Genomic DNA, 12,863 nt, shown 5'->3' with positions numbered 1-12,863 from the left:
CTTAGAAAAACAGAAAAGAAAAATGAATGCAGCAGAATCTTCTAATGGCTGGATGAAAGTAATATCAAGATCACGATAAAATCTACCACCATTTAATGTACAAGAAATGCAACATAGCGATTTCATTGATTTCAGAGCAATTTTGGTCCCATACTTTCTGAAACGTCACAAACTTCCATTACAAATTAAAACATTGAGATTGTTCAAGACAGAGTATTGACGTCCAACTGTAAAACTCAGGGACACACATTCAGGTACTTGGAGAACTAGCGTCATTCCCAATAGCGTTCTATTTTCATCGTAAATTGAATGCACAATGGACATGAATTGATGCAGGCGATCAGACTGGATGTCTATGAACGTGTCACCTTCAGCGTCGTATCTAGACGTATCGGGGGTCCCATATCACTCCAACTGCACACACTCCGCACCGTTGCAGAGCCTCCACCAGCTTGGAACAGTCCACTGCTGACATGCAGGGTCCATGGATTCACGAGGTTGTCTGCATACGCGTACGCGTCCACCCGTTCGATACAATTTGAAACGAGATTCGTCCGACCAGGCAACATGTTTCCACTCATCAGCAGTCCATTGTCGGTGTTGACGGGCCCAGACGAAGCGTAAAGCATTGTGTCGTGCAGTCATCAAGGGTACACGAGTGGGCATACGGCTCTAAAACCCATATCGATGATGTTTCGTTGAATGGTTCGCACGCTGACACTTCTTGGTGCCTCATGATGCCTTAGCATTTCAATATGTAGCAATTTGGGGAATGGTTGCACTTCTGGCATGTTGATCGACTCTCTTCACTCGTTATTGGTCCCGTTCTTGCAGGATCTTTCTTCGGCCACAGCGATGTAGAAGATTTAACGTTTTACTGGTACACTCGTGAAATGGTCGTACGAAAAAATTCCCACTTCATCGCCACCTCGGAGTGGTGTGTCCCATTGCTCGAGCACCGGTTACAACACCACATTCAAATTCACTTAAATCTTGATAGCCTGCCATTGTAGTAGCAGTAACAAGTGTGACAGACACTTAATGTCTTATATAGGTGTTGCTGTCCGCAGCGCCGTACTCTGACCGTTTACATATGTCTGTATTTGAATATGTATGCCTATACCAGTTTCTTTTACGCAGTGTATAACTCTTTATGTATTTGCAAATGCATATTATGTTCCTTAGCGTGTAAAAGTACCTCTATGAAATACCAGGCTCCATACATACCGCTGCATTATGATGGTGGACAGTTTCGTCTCGTTTTCCAAAACTAGATTTTTGGACTAACGCTGTTTTTCCGAGAAGCCCTTCAATTGATTAAATATTATGCTTGGACAAAGCAATATCTATGTGACATTGTCTTAGGTATCTGGATACCAGTGTGGCCTCTATTTTTGTCAAGAAGTAGCTATGTTTAATTTGTGATTCAGAAACGTTGGATAAGAAATGATTAACACCGAGCAAGTCAATAGAAATAATAAAAAAGATATAGGCAGACTTTACCGTGAGACAGCGCGGATGCTATAGGTGTATCGAGTATCTAGGTTCTTAACACTGCATTCCACTTCTACGTGCACATGAGTAGTATGCAGTCCACATTTAAGTAACTGGCAGAGTGTTCGTCGAACCACTTTCACACAATTTCTCTACCGTTCCACTCTTGAAATACTTAAATCTTTGCATACGAGCTCTGATTTCTCTTAGTTTATTATAGTGATCATTTCTTCCGATTTAAGACGCTGTCAACAAATCATTTTCGCGTTAGGACAGAAACGGAAAAAGGAATAGGAGATTCAAATTTCATGAAAAGACCTTGCCGAGACGAAAAATATCATTGTGTTAATGAATGCAGTCACAACTAGGTCCCACATTGACCACCCCCCCCCCCCCCCCAGTCCACCCCAATATCCCTCAATAATATAAAATGAGCCACCTTTCTTTGAATTTATGTTAATGGTGTTGAGACAGCAACCAGCCACAAATTTATCCTAAGTTCCTTTATTCAAAAGGTATCATTACCGGTTTCGAATCATCACAGTTCATCGTCAGACACGGCTTTCATGCTTTCATCAGAACATGTAGTACGTTTTGTATTGATTAGTTGCCGTAAAATATAAATAATAGATAATTATAAGCACGCCAGACACATGGTTGCGTTACAGATTTGCATTGGGATGTGATTTACGTGAAATGTCGGTCTGGAGTATTTGTTTTCATAGTTTTCGTCCAACAAATGACGTTCGTAGTTTTCACCACATTCTTATCGTTACACATATAAATTTGTATCATTGAGCACTTTAGATTTGTCACAGACTACATTTCCACCACATTCTTATTTGAATACATTTCTAACATGCGTCACATGTTTTGATAGATAGAAAGTGTTTACAAGTGCATGAGTTTCAAAGATGCTATGGTATATCGTAATATTATAAAGATGTCACATGTCTGGAAAAGGATCATATGTTCACTTACGCAACTGAAACGCATTTTACACTAGTACAGAGAGACTTGATTTTGTGAATTTTGGAGCGAATACTGTTACATTATAAAGATGTTCCATGTCAAAATTTTTTTTATTCATATGGGTAAGGCAGTACATTATTTATTTACGTTTAGCATCTAGAGAACTGTAGTAACATATAAATTTACTGATTGATCTCCAGATAGGTGTAGGAATATTATTTGCTTTGGAGCGTGGAAAATAATTTTTGGAAATTTTTTAGGAAAGGGGTGTTAGCTAACTCAGTTTGTTCATTAAGGATATAGTCTGGGGTATTGTTTGTGTGTGTGTGTGTGTGTGTGTGTGTGTATTTCTATTTCTTCTAATTTTTTCATAGTGGCGCCTTTTTCTGCTAGATGTAAAATTTTTGATTTGTTCTCAATGTTTCTCACTGAATAGTTTTCTTCAGTAATATGGGCCGCAAATGCAGATTTGTTCAAGTTGCCAAGCCTTAAAGCATCCATGTGTTCTTTTCATCTAACTTCAAAACTTCTGTCGGTCTGTCCAATGTTGAATTTTGGCCATGTATCACATTTGAGCTTGTATGTTCCTGATGTACTGTAGGGAATCTTGGAGGTATTTACATCACTACTTGTAATTTATTATTTTGGAAAAGTTGTTTGTTATATTTTTCTTTTTAAATAGTTTGCTATTTGCTATGGGCCTGTGTATGGGAGAGCAGAATATTTAGGTTTGGCTTCTGTGGAACATTGATTTGTTTTGGAGTGCATGTTGTGTGGATTGCTGTTACTTGGGTCTGTGGTTTATGTTTACATTTTGTTGTGGAGTTTTTCTATTATTATGGGTTTATATCCATTATTATGAGCAAATGTTTTAATTATATTGATTTCATTTTGTTGGTCTGTATCATTCATCGGTACCTTTTAATTTTTTAAAGTCTTTTAGTACTAATATGGATGACCTCACACGTTTCATTATATGTGGCCAATTGCTACTTTTCGCTCCATAGAAATATCTTGTCTAAATATTTTCCAGTTGGTTTTCATATTCAGATCTTTCAAGGAGACGGTAAATTACGGCATCATATGAGAACAATCTAAGATGGCTGCTCATATTGTTTCCTAAATTAATGGGCGTATAACACTTTTTTGCGGAACACCTGATATGACTTCGGTTTTATATGATGGTTTTCCATTAGTGACTTGTAACTGTGAACTTTCTGGCAGAAAATAATCAATTCAGTGCCACAGATGAGACGATACTCCACATGGACTCAAGTCGATTAGAAGCCGAGTGTGACGAATAATATCAAAATCCTCCTGAAAATTTAGAAATATGTCATGGCACTTAATGCTTCACGAGAATAGAGTTCTAATTGTGTTATACTAGAGCCATTTTTTCTGAACCCATGCTATGTGTCAATAGATCGTTTCCTTCGAGGTAATTCATGGTGTTCGAACACAGTATGTATTCTAAAATCCTACTGCAAATCGAAGTCAGTGACATGTGTTTTTAATGCAGCGGATTATCCCTAGTTCCATTCTTAAGTATTGGTGTGGCCTGTGAAAGCTTCTAGTCTTTGCGCAGTGATCTTTTGTCTAGCGAGCGGTTGTATGTGATTGCTAAGTGTATTGTATCAGCATACTGTGGAAAAAATATTAACTGTTGTGACTTCTGGATCGGAAGACTTGCCTCTATTACATGATTTGAATTGTTTCACTACACCGAGGATATCTACTCCTAGGTTACTCATGTTGGCAGTTGTTCTTGGTTCGAATTCTCTAATATTTATTTCATATTCTTTGGTGAAGGAGTTTCGAAAAACCGCGTTTAGGAACACCGTTCCAGTGACACTGGCATCGGTAATTTACCATCACTAATACGTAGTCCAGGTATTGATGATGCCATAACACAGGTGTACTTTATGTAAGAAAATAATCTCTTTGGATTTTCTGCCAGATTTCGAGACATAGTTTCGTTGCGGAAACTAAACTATAAGGGAGCGAGAGAAAGAAGGAGAAAGGGAGAGGGAGAGAGAGAGAGAGAGAGAGAGAGAGAGAGAGAGAGAGAGAGAGGAGGAAAAGAAAGAGATACTGACGGAGAGAGAGAGAGAGAGAGAGAGCGAGAGAGAGGGACGGAGAAAGAGAGAGAGAGAGACAGACAGACAGACAGACAGAGAGGAATGGAGAAAGAGAGAGAGATAGAGCCAGAGAAAGAGAGGGAAAGAGGAAGAGAGAGAGAGAGAGAGAGAGAGAGAGAAAGAGAGAGAGATAAAACGACACACCACGTAGGAATTATCCTAATGCGACAGAGATCCGTAGAGTTTTTATAAATTCTGATCATTGGGCCACAGTTTCATGAGGGACTCATCACTAAGGACAATTCTACTGGAATAAATGAAATTACAGGCCGAAGACGTGTCTGGAGACGTCTGGGACAGTGGTGGGACACCAGATCATCTCCCACTATACAGCCTGACAACAAGGAGTGATGGTTTGGGGTGTAATTTCGTTTCATAGCAGGGCAACTTTAGTTGCAATCCATAGCACCCTTACAGCGCAGCGATACGTTGACGCTATTCTACACCCCTTTTTATTGCCCTTCATGGCAATCTAACCAGGGCTCATATTTCAGCAAGGTAATGCCCGTCCGCACACGGCGACAGTTTCTGCTGATTGGCTTGGTGCTTGTCAAATCCTACCTCGGACAGCGAGGTCGCCGGATCTCTCTCCAAATGAGAACGTTTGGAAGACTGTGGGCAAGGACCTCCAAACAAATCGGGACTTTGACGATGTAACGCTCCAATTGGAAGAATTTGGCACCGTATGCCTCAGAAGTACATCCAGCAACTCTATGTCAACCAATAGTCGATTGCATAGCGACCAGAGGGGTACCAACGAGTTATTGACTAGCTCAGTTTGTAAAACTATTTCTCCTGAGTAAATCATCCAATATTTCTGATATTATAATCGTTTGTTTCTATGTACATGTACATCACATTTACAGATTTGCGTCTCATTCGGATCATTTATTCCTATTTTTTTCCTTTGTTATTAAGGGAATGTCGCATTGAAATCTGAACTGAATTCCGAGCTTTCGACAATCTTATGGATATTAGGTTCTTTTATTTTTGGGATTTAGTATTCGTGCTGTTTTCAAAGGTAGTAACATTTAAAATGTCGTAGGAAAGAGTTTCGCAGGCCGCTGTGGCCGGGCCGTTCTAGCTGCTTCAGTCCGGAACCACGCTGCTTCTACGGTCGCAGGTTCGAATGCTTCTCGGGCATGGGTGTGTGTGATGTCGTTAGATTTAAGTAGTTCTAAGTCTAGCGGGATGAAGAAATTGATGAAATGTATGACGAGATAAAAGAAATTATTCAGGTACTGAAGGGAGACGAAAATTTAATAGTCATGGGTGACTGGAATTCGTCAGTAGGAAAAGGGAGAGAAGGAAACATAGTAGGTGAATATGGATTGGGGGGAAGAAATGAAAGAGGAAGCTGCCTTGTAGAATTTTGCACAGAGCATAACTTAATCATAGCTAACACTTGGTTCAAGAATCATGAAAGAAGGTTGTATACCTGGAAGAATCCTGGAGATACTAAAAGGTATCAGATAGATTATATAATGGTAAGACAGAGATTTAGGAACCAGGTTTTAAATTGTAAGACATTTCCAGGGGCAGATGTGGATTCTTACCACAATCTATTGGTTATGAAGTGCAGATTGAAACTGAAGAAACTGCAAAGAGGTGGGAATTTAAGGAGATGGGACCTGGATAAACTGAAAGTACCAGAGGTTGTAGAGAGTTTCAGGGAGAGCATAAGGAACAATTGACAGGAATGGGGGAAAGAAATACAGTAGAAGAAGAATGGGTAGCTCTGAGGGATGAAGTAGTGAAGGCAGCAGAGGATCAAGTAGGTAAAAAGACGAGGGCTAATAGAAGTCCATGGGTAACAGAAGAAATATTGAATTTAATTGATGAAAGGAGAAAATATAAAACTGCAGTAAATGAAGCAGGCAAAAAGGAATACAGACGTCTCAAAAATGAGATCGACAGGAAGTGCAAAATGGTTAAGCAGGGATGGCTAGAGGACAAATGTAAGGATGTAGAGGCTTGTCTCACTAGGGGTAAGATAGATACTGCCTACAGGAAAATTAAAGAGACCTTTGGAGAGAAGAGAACCACTTGTATGAATATCAAGAGCTCAGATGGCAACCCAGTTCTAAACAAAGAAGGGAAGGCCGAAAGGTGGAAGGACTATATAGAGGGTTTATACAAGGGTGATGTACTTGAGGACAAGATTATGGAAATGGAAGAGAATGTAGATGAAGATGAAATGGGAGATAAGATACTCCGTGAAGAGTTTGACAGAGCACTGAAAGACCTGAGTCGAAACAAGGCCCCGGGAGTAGACAACATTCCATTAGAACTACTGATGGCCTTGGGAGAGCCAGTCATGACAAAACTCTACCATCTGGTGAGCAAGATGTATGAGACAGGCGAAATACCCACAGACTTCAAGAAGAATATAATAATTCCAATCCCAAAGAAAGCAGGTGTTGACAGATGTGCAAAAATTACCGAACTATCAGTTTAATAAGTCACAGCTGCAAAATACTAACGTGAATTCTCTACAGACGAATGGAAAAACTGGTAGAAGCGGACCTCGGGGAAGATCAGTTTGGATTCCGTAGAAATGTTGGAACACGTGAGGCAATACTAACCTTACGACTTATCTTAGAAGAAAGATTAAGAAAAGGGAAACCTACGTTACTAGCATTTGTAGACTTAGAGAAAGCTTTTGACAACGTAAACTGGAATACTCTCTTTCAAATTCTAAAGGTGTCACGGGTAAAATACAGGGAGCGAAAGGCTATTTACAATTTGTACAGAAACCAGATGGCAGTTATAAGAGTCGAGGGGCATGAAAGGGAAGCAGTGGTTGGGAAAGGAGTGAGACAGGGTTGTAGCCTCTCCCCGATGTTATTCAATCTTTATATTGAGCAAGCAGTAAAGGAAACAAAAGAAAAATTCGGAGTAGGTATTAAAATTCGTGGAGAAGAAGTAAAAACTTTGAGGTTCGCCGATGACATTGTAATTCTGTCAGAGACAGCAAAGGACTTGGAAGAGCAGTTGAACGGAATGGACATTGTCTTGAAAGGAGGATAAAAGATGAACATCAACAAAAGCAAAACGAGGATAATGGAATGTAGTCAAATTAAATCGGGTGATGCTGAGGGGATTAGATTAGGAAATGAGACACTTAAAGTAGTAAAGGAGTTTTGCTATTTAGGGAGCAAAATAACTGATGATGGTCGAAGTAGAGAGGATATAAAATGTGGACTGGCAATGGCAAAGAAATCGTTTCTGAAGAAGAGAAATTTGTTAACATCGAGTATAGATTTAAGTGTCAGGAAGTCGTTTCTGAAAGTATTTGTATGGAGTGTAGCCATGTATGGAAGTTAAACATGGACGATAACCAGTTTGGTCAAGAAGAGAATAGAAGCTTTCGAAATGTGGTGCTACAGAAGAATGCTGAAGATAAGGTGGGTAGATCACGTAACTAATGAGGAGGTATTGAATAGGATTGGGGAGAAGAGAAGTTTGTGGCGCAACTTGACTAGAAGAAGGGATCGGTTGGTAGGATATGTTTTGAGGCATCAAGGGATCACAAATTTAGCATTGGACGGCAGCGTGGAGGGTAAAAATCGTAGAGGGAGACCAAGAGATCAATACACTAAGCAGATTCAGAAGGATGTAGGTTGCAGTGGGTACTGGGAGATGAAGAAGCTTGCACAGCATAGAGTAGCATGGAGAGCTGCTTCAAACCAGTCTCAGGACTGAAGACCACAACAACAACAACAACAAGTCTAGGGGACTGATGACCTCAGATGTAAAGTCCCATAGTGCTTGGAGCCATCTGAACGATTTTTCTGAAAGAGTTTCATATTTCTATGCTAATTATTGGTTATCAGGTCGTTTCTGTATAGTACATGGTACCCTAAATCACGTGTCGTCTTAAAGCAGGTGAAAGTCGCGAGCTCTATCTTCTTATCTCGTGTTTTCTACTGAAAATCTCGTGCTTGTACTCTTGTTAACTATACTATTACAGAGATCACCTAAACTTTTTTCTCTTTTAAATTGGTCCTGTGCGCAACAGATAACTTACTTCGTCTTTCTGCTGCCACTGCTTGATCTGCTGCATTCCATCATTTAACAAAAACATAAAAAAACTACTATTCATGCTGAGTACAATGCATGTTCTGTATGGCGGCTCCTGCTGTTGCTGCGGCTGCTGCTGTTTACTACAACTACATATAATTCAAGAGAAAGGGTTTGGTCAAATCTAAACTCGATAAATGGTAACCCAAACAAGTAATTCCTTTTTTTTTTTCAAGAACTATATTCTAAAAGCGATTCTTTCTCATTCAATTAACAAAACGCTAGAAGCTCTTTGAAGAATCGCTTCGCATGTAAATCTGTCTCCAGTTGCATTAAAGCAATATTACAAATTAATCAAACTCTTGAGACAGACTGAAATACTTCTCAATTAAATACATAGTGAAACAATTCCCTGACAATTACAAAAGAAATCAATGACAAAAATCAATACTTAATCTATTCGCCTAACAATGGTTTCCCTTAAGAATTCAACCCCTATCATTATCAAAATTACCGTCTGCTGCTACGCACATACACAAACCCTTTTCTTTAAATTAATAAGCGCGCTGAAAATTATAAAAAATATCAACTCAATACCAAATCCTGTGTCGCTGCTGGCGGACACAGCAGTACGGCAGCTCGGCGACGACCCCTCGCCAAACACACGTGCGCACCACAGCAGGCGGGCCCCTACACTGGCTTCAAAACTGCCATTAGTTAATCCGTGAGCTGTGAAGCGCGACAACAATATCTTAGATTCCAGAGCTTGTGTATGCACGCTGTAGCCAACCTTTAAATACTAAGAGAGTATTGCCAACTCTCACAGGTAGTAATAAAATTCGACTTTTTGTTTAACGTAATATCTCCAATTGGGCTGACGATCGATTTGTTTTGTTAACTCATTATTGTGGTAACGAGTGCCGGACAAATTCCACGATACTTTCCCTTTCTCAGTAGCTTGTGGCTGTAGAAATCATTTACACAACTGCTTCATTTTGTGATTGATAATGCTTTTAAATAGTAACAAATAGTGCTTCTTCCCTGTTCTGATTAACTTCTTCATGTCGGATTCTATGATCGTCGCAGTCCACCAGACTAAACTTAATCAGTAGATCGGACAGGAAGGTTACAGCCCGCGAATAGGGATGTTTCTGACTTCTGGTGTATCTGATGTGATTTATTCACAAATAACTCCGGGATGTCGGGATGCGAACTATAAATAATGCCTTTGTGTTCGCAATCTGCGTCTAATCTGAGTAAGCAGTATCCTCGTTTATCCGTCAAGTGTCTTTCTTCTGAGTAACTTACTGAATTGTTGCTGTAGTACCCCACTGCCTGTAAAAGATTCGCAGGTGCTCTTATACTCTTTTGTGGTTTAGTAAGGTTTATTTATATTTACAAGCTTCTCTACGTGCACTAACTGGCAGTAGTTGAACGTAATATTACATCTGAAAAGCAATGTAGCTCACTGAGTACGTGTCGAAAACGTTAATGAAAATCCCGATTATAGTAAGATCTTTGGACAATGACAGTTCACGAAATGTGCACGATGACACATTAAAGGGGTTGGTAAATTTGCTGACGTGGATATGACATCTCAATCACTTGAGCCTGAAGTTAAATCTACACAGAGAGCCCTCTGGGTAATATTGTGTCAGACCGCTAACAAAAAACGAACTGAAAAGTCTGTGTTAACCAGTCGTAACATCGAATTGCATTTCTAATTTTTTTTAAAAGAGCTAAGCTACGGCAGCATGCATATTCTCTCTGATGTTGTTGTGGCCTTCAGTCCAAAGAGTGGTCTGATGCAGCTCTCCACGCCAGTCTATCCTGTGCAAGCGGCTTCCTCTCTACATAACTACTGCAACCTACACCCTCTGAACCGGGTTAGTGTCTTCGAGCTTGGACTCTTATTTGTATCTCCGAAGCTTCTCTCGATTACTGGTTGACGTTTCCTTGAGGTCTCAGGATGTGTATTACCAACTGATCCCCTTTTACATCAGATTGCGTCATAAATTTCTTTTTTGTCCACTTTAGTCCGGATCTCCTCATTAGTTATTCAATCAACAGACCTACTATTCAGCATTATTCAGCAGCATCACATTTCAGAAGCTTCTATTCTCTTGTTATCTTTACCGTTAATTGTTTATGTTTCACTTTCGTGCAAGACAAACAAATATCTTCATGAAAAATGTTCCAACACTCAGATTTATGTACAGTCTTCAAAAATTTCTCTTTTTCAGAAATGCTTTTCACCCTTTTGCCAGTACGTGTTTTATGTCTTCTCTACTCCTACCATCATCGGTTATGTACTCGCCTAAACAGCAAAACCCGTCTACTACCATTAGTGTCTTATTTCTAAAGATAATTTTCTCGCCATTATCGGATTAAATTCAACTGCATTTAATTACCTTTATTTTACTTTACGACAACCTTGTAAAGTTTTATCAAGACACAAGTAATTCCGTCAGCTCCTGCCTCTGGCAGACTTGTTGTCTAGTCGACAAAACTAAAAGATTTATCTTTTTGAAATTTAATTCCAATTTCTTCTTGCTTTTCTTCACAGCTACAACGATGTACAGATTGAATAACATCAGAGGTGGTCTACATATTTGTCCAAACCCCTTACAGACGTTTTTCCTTTCATGTCCTTCGACTCGTACTACGGTAATCTGCTGTTTATAAAAGCCGATAATAACTTTTTGATCCGTGTATCGTGTCCCTGCCACCTTCGAGTCACCACTGTCAAACACTCCCTAAATATACAGATTTCGTGAACCATTGTTTACCTTTCTTTAACCTCTCTTCAAAGATAAGTCATAGAGTCAGCATCGCCTCACGTGTTCCTACACTAGTCCAGAGCCTCTATCAGTTCTTCCGTTCTTCGGAAATCAGTTCGTGTCAGTATTTGGCAAGTGACTTATTACAATGACGGTTAGGTAACTGGTCTTCTTTGGAACTAGAATCATTACATTCTTGTTGAAGTCTGGGAGTATTTCGCTTTATAAGCAGTCAAATGGTTCAAATGGCTCTGAGCACTATGGGACTTAACATCAATGGTCATCAGTCCCCTAGAACTTAGAACTACTTAAACCTAACTAACCTAAGGACATCACACAACACCCAGCCATCACGAGGCAGAGAAAATCCCTGACCCCGCCGGGAATCGAACCCGGGAACCCGGGCGTGGGAAGCGAGAACGCTATAAGCAGTCCTTGCACACTAAGTGGAATAGATCCTTCTTGGCTAGCACTAACAAATGTCTCATTATCCCCTAGGGAATGTTGTCTGCTCTACGTGCCTTGCCGGCCGGGGTGGCCGAGCGGTTCCAGGCGCTTCAGTCTGGAACCGCGCGACCGCTACGGTCGCAGGTTCGAATCCTGCCTCGGGCATGGATGTGTGTGATGTCCTTAGGTTGGTTAGGTTTAAGTAGTTCTAAGTTCTAGGGGACTGATGGCCTCAGATGTTAAGTCCAATAGTGCTCAGAGCCATTTGAACCATTTTCTGCGTGCCTTGTTTCGACTATTCTCTTACAATGCTCTGTCAAATTCTTCTCGCAATACTACATTCTCAGTTCATTTTCATTTATTTCCTCGTCCTTTTCTATACTACTGCTTTGACGTATTACAAGCCCGCCACCTTTCATGTTTCTCCTCTTTGCTTGCATGCCTTGTGATATGCCACTGATATTCATAGAGGTACTCATTTTTTCCCAGACATGTAATTTTCATTAGAGATTCTTTTTATCAATAACAATTATGTAACAAATAGAGCCCTCCATTCTACGATGCCACTGTTTTTAAGAAGTATAATCTAGGATGAAAACTAGTATTGTTGTAAAAACGGTAACAGCACTAAAGTCATACCATTACCCTATCATCTTGATCTTTGGTACAGCCAATCAAGTCGCTTACTGGCGTGATGCCAGCGTAAATAAATATATCTACTAGCTTTCCTTTAGTCCATGCTTCACTACATTTAAAAAAAGCAGAGATCAGACCTGCAATGTGTAAAGTAAAACACTTCCTCGGTTATGCTTCACGTAATAAAGTAAAAAACCACAAAATGAGTAACATTCTGTTACATTATGAGACTAAAAAAAGTGAAACTCGTGTAAGAAATCCTCGCTGCCGTTTGACGATGGACCTAGGCCTGCAATAAACTGACGGTGAAATGAATGATTCATCGAAAAAAGTGCGGCTGGTTTTCCTCAGTAATCTTTTCTAAAACAGCAAC

This window comes from Schistocerca serialis, chromosome 5 (assembly GCF_023864345.2).
Source record: "Schistocerca serialis cubense isolate TAMUIC-IGC-003099 chromosome 5, iqSchSeri2.2, whole genome shotgun sequence".
Lineage (NCBI taxonomy): Eukaryota > Metazoa > Arthropoda > Insecta > Orthoptera > Acrididae > Schistocerca > Schistocerca serialis.
This window is presented reverse-complemented; position numbering follows the sequence as displayed.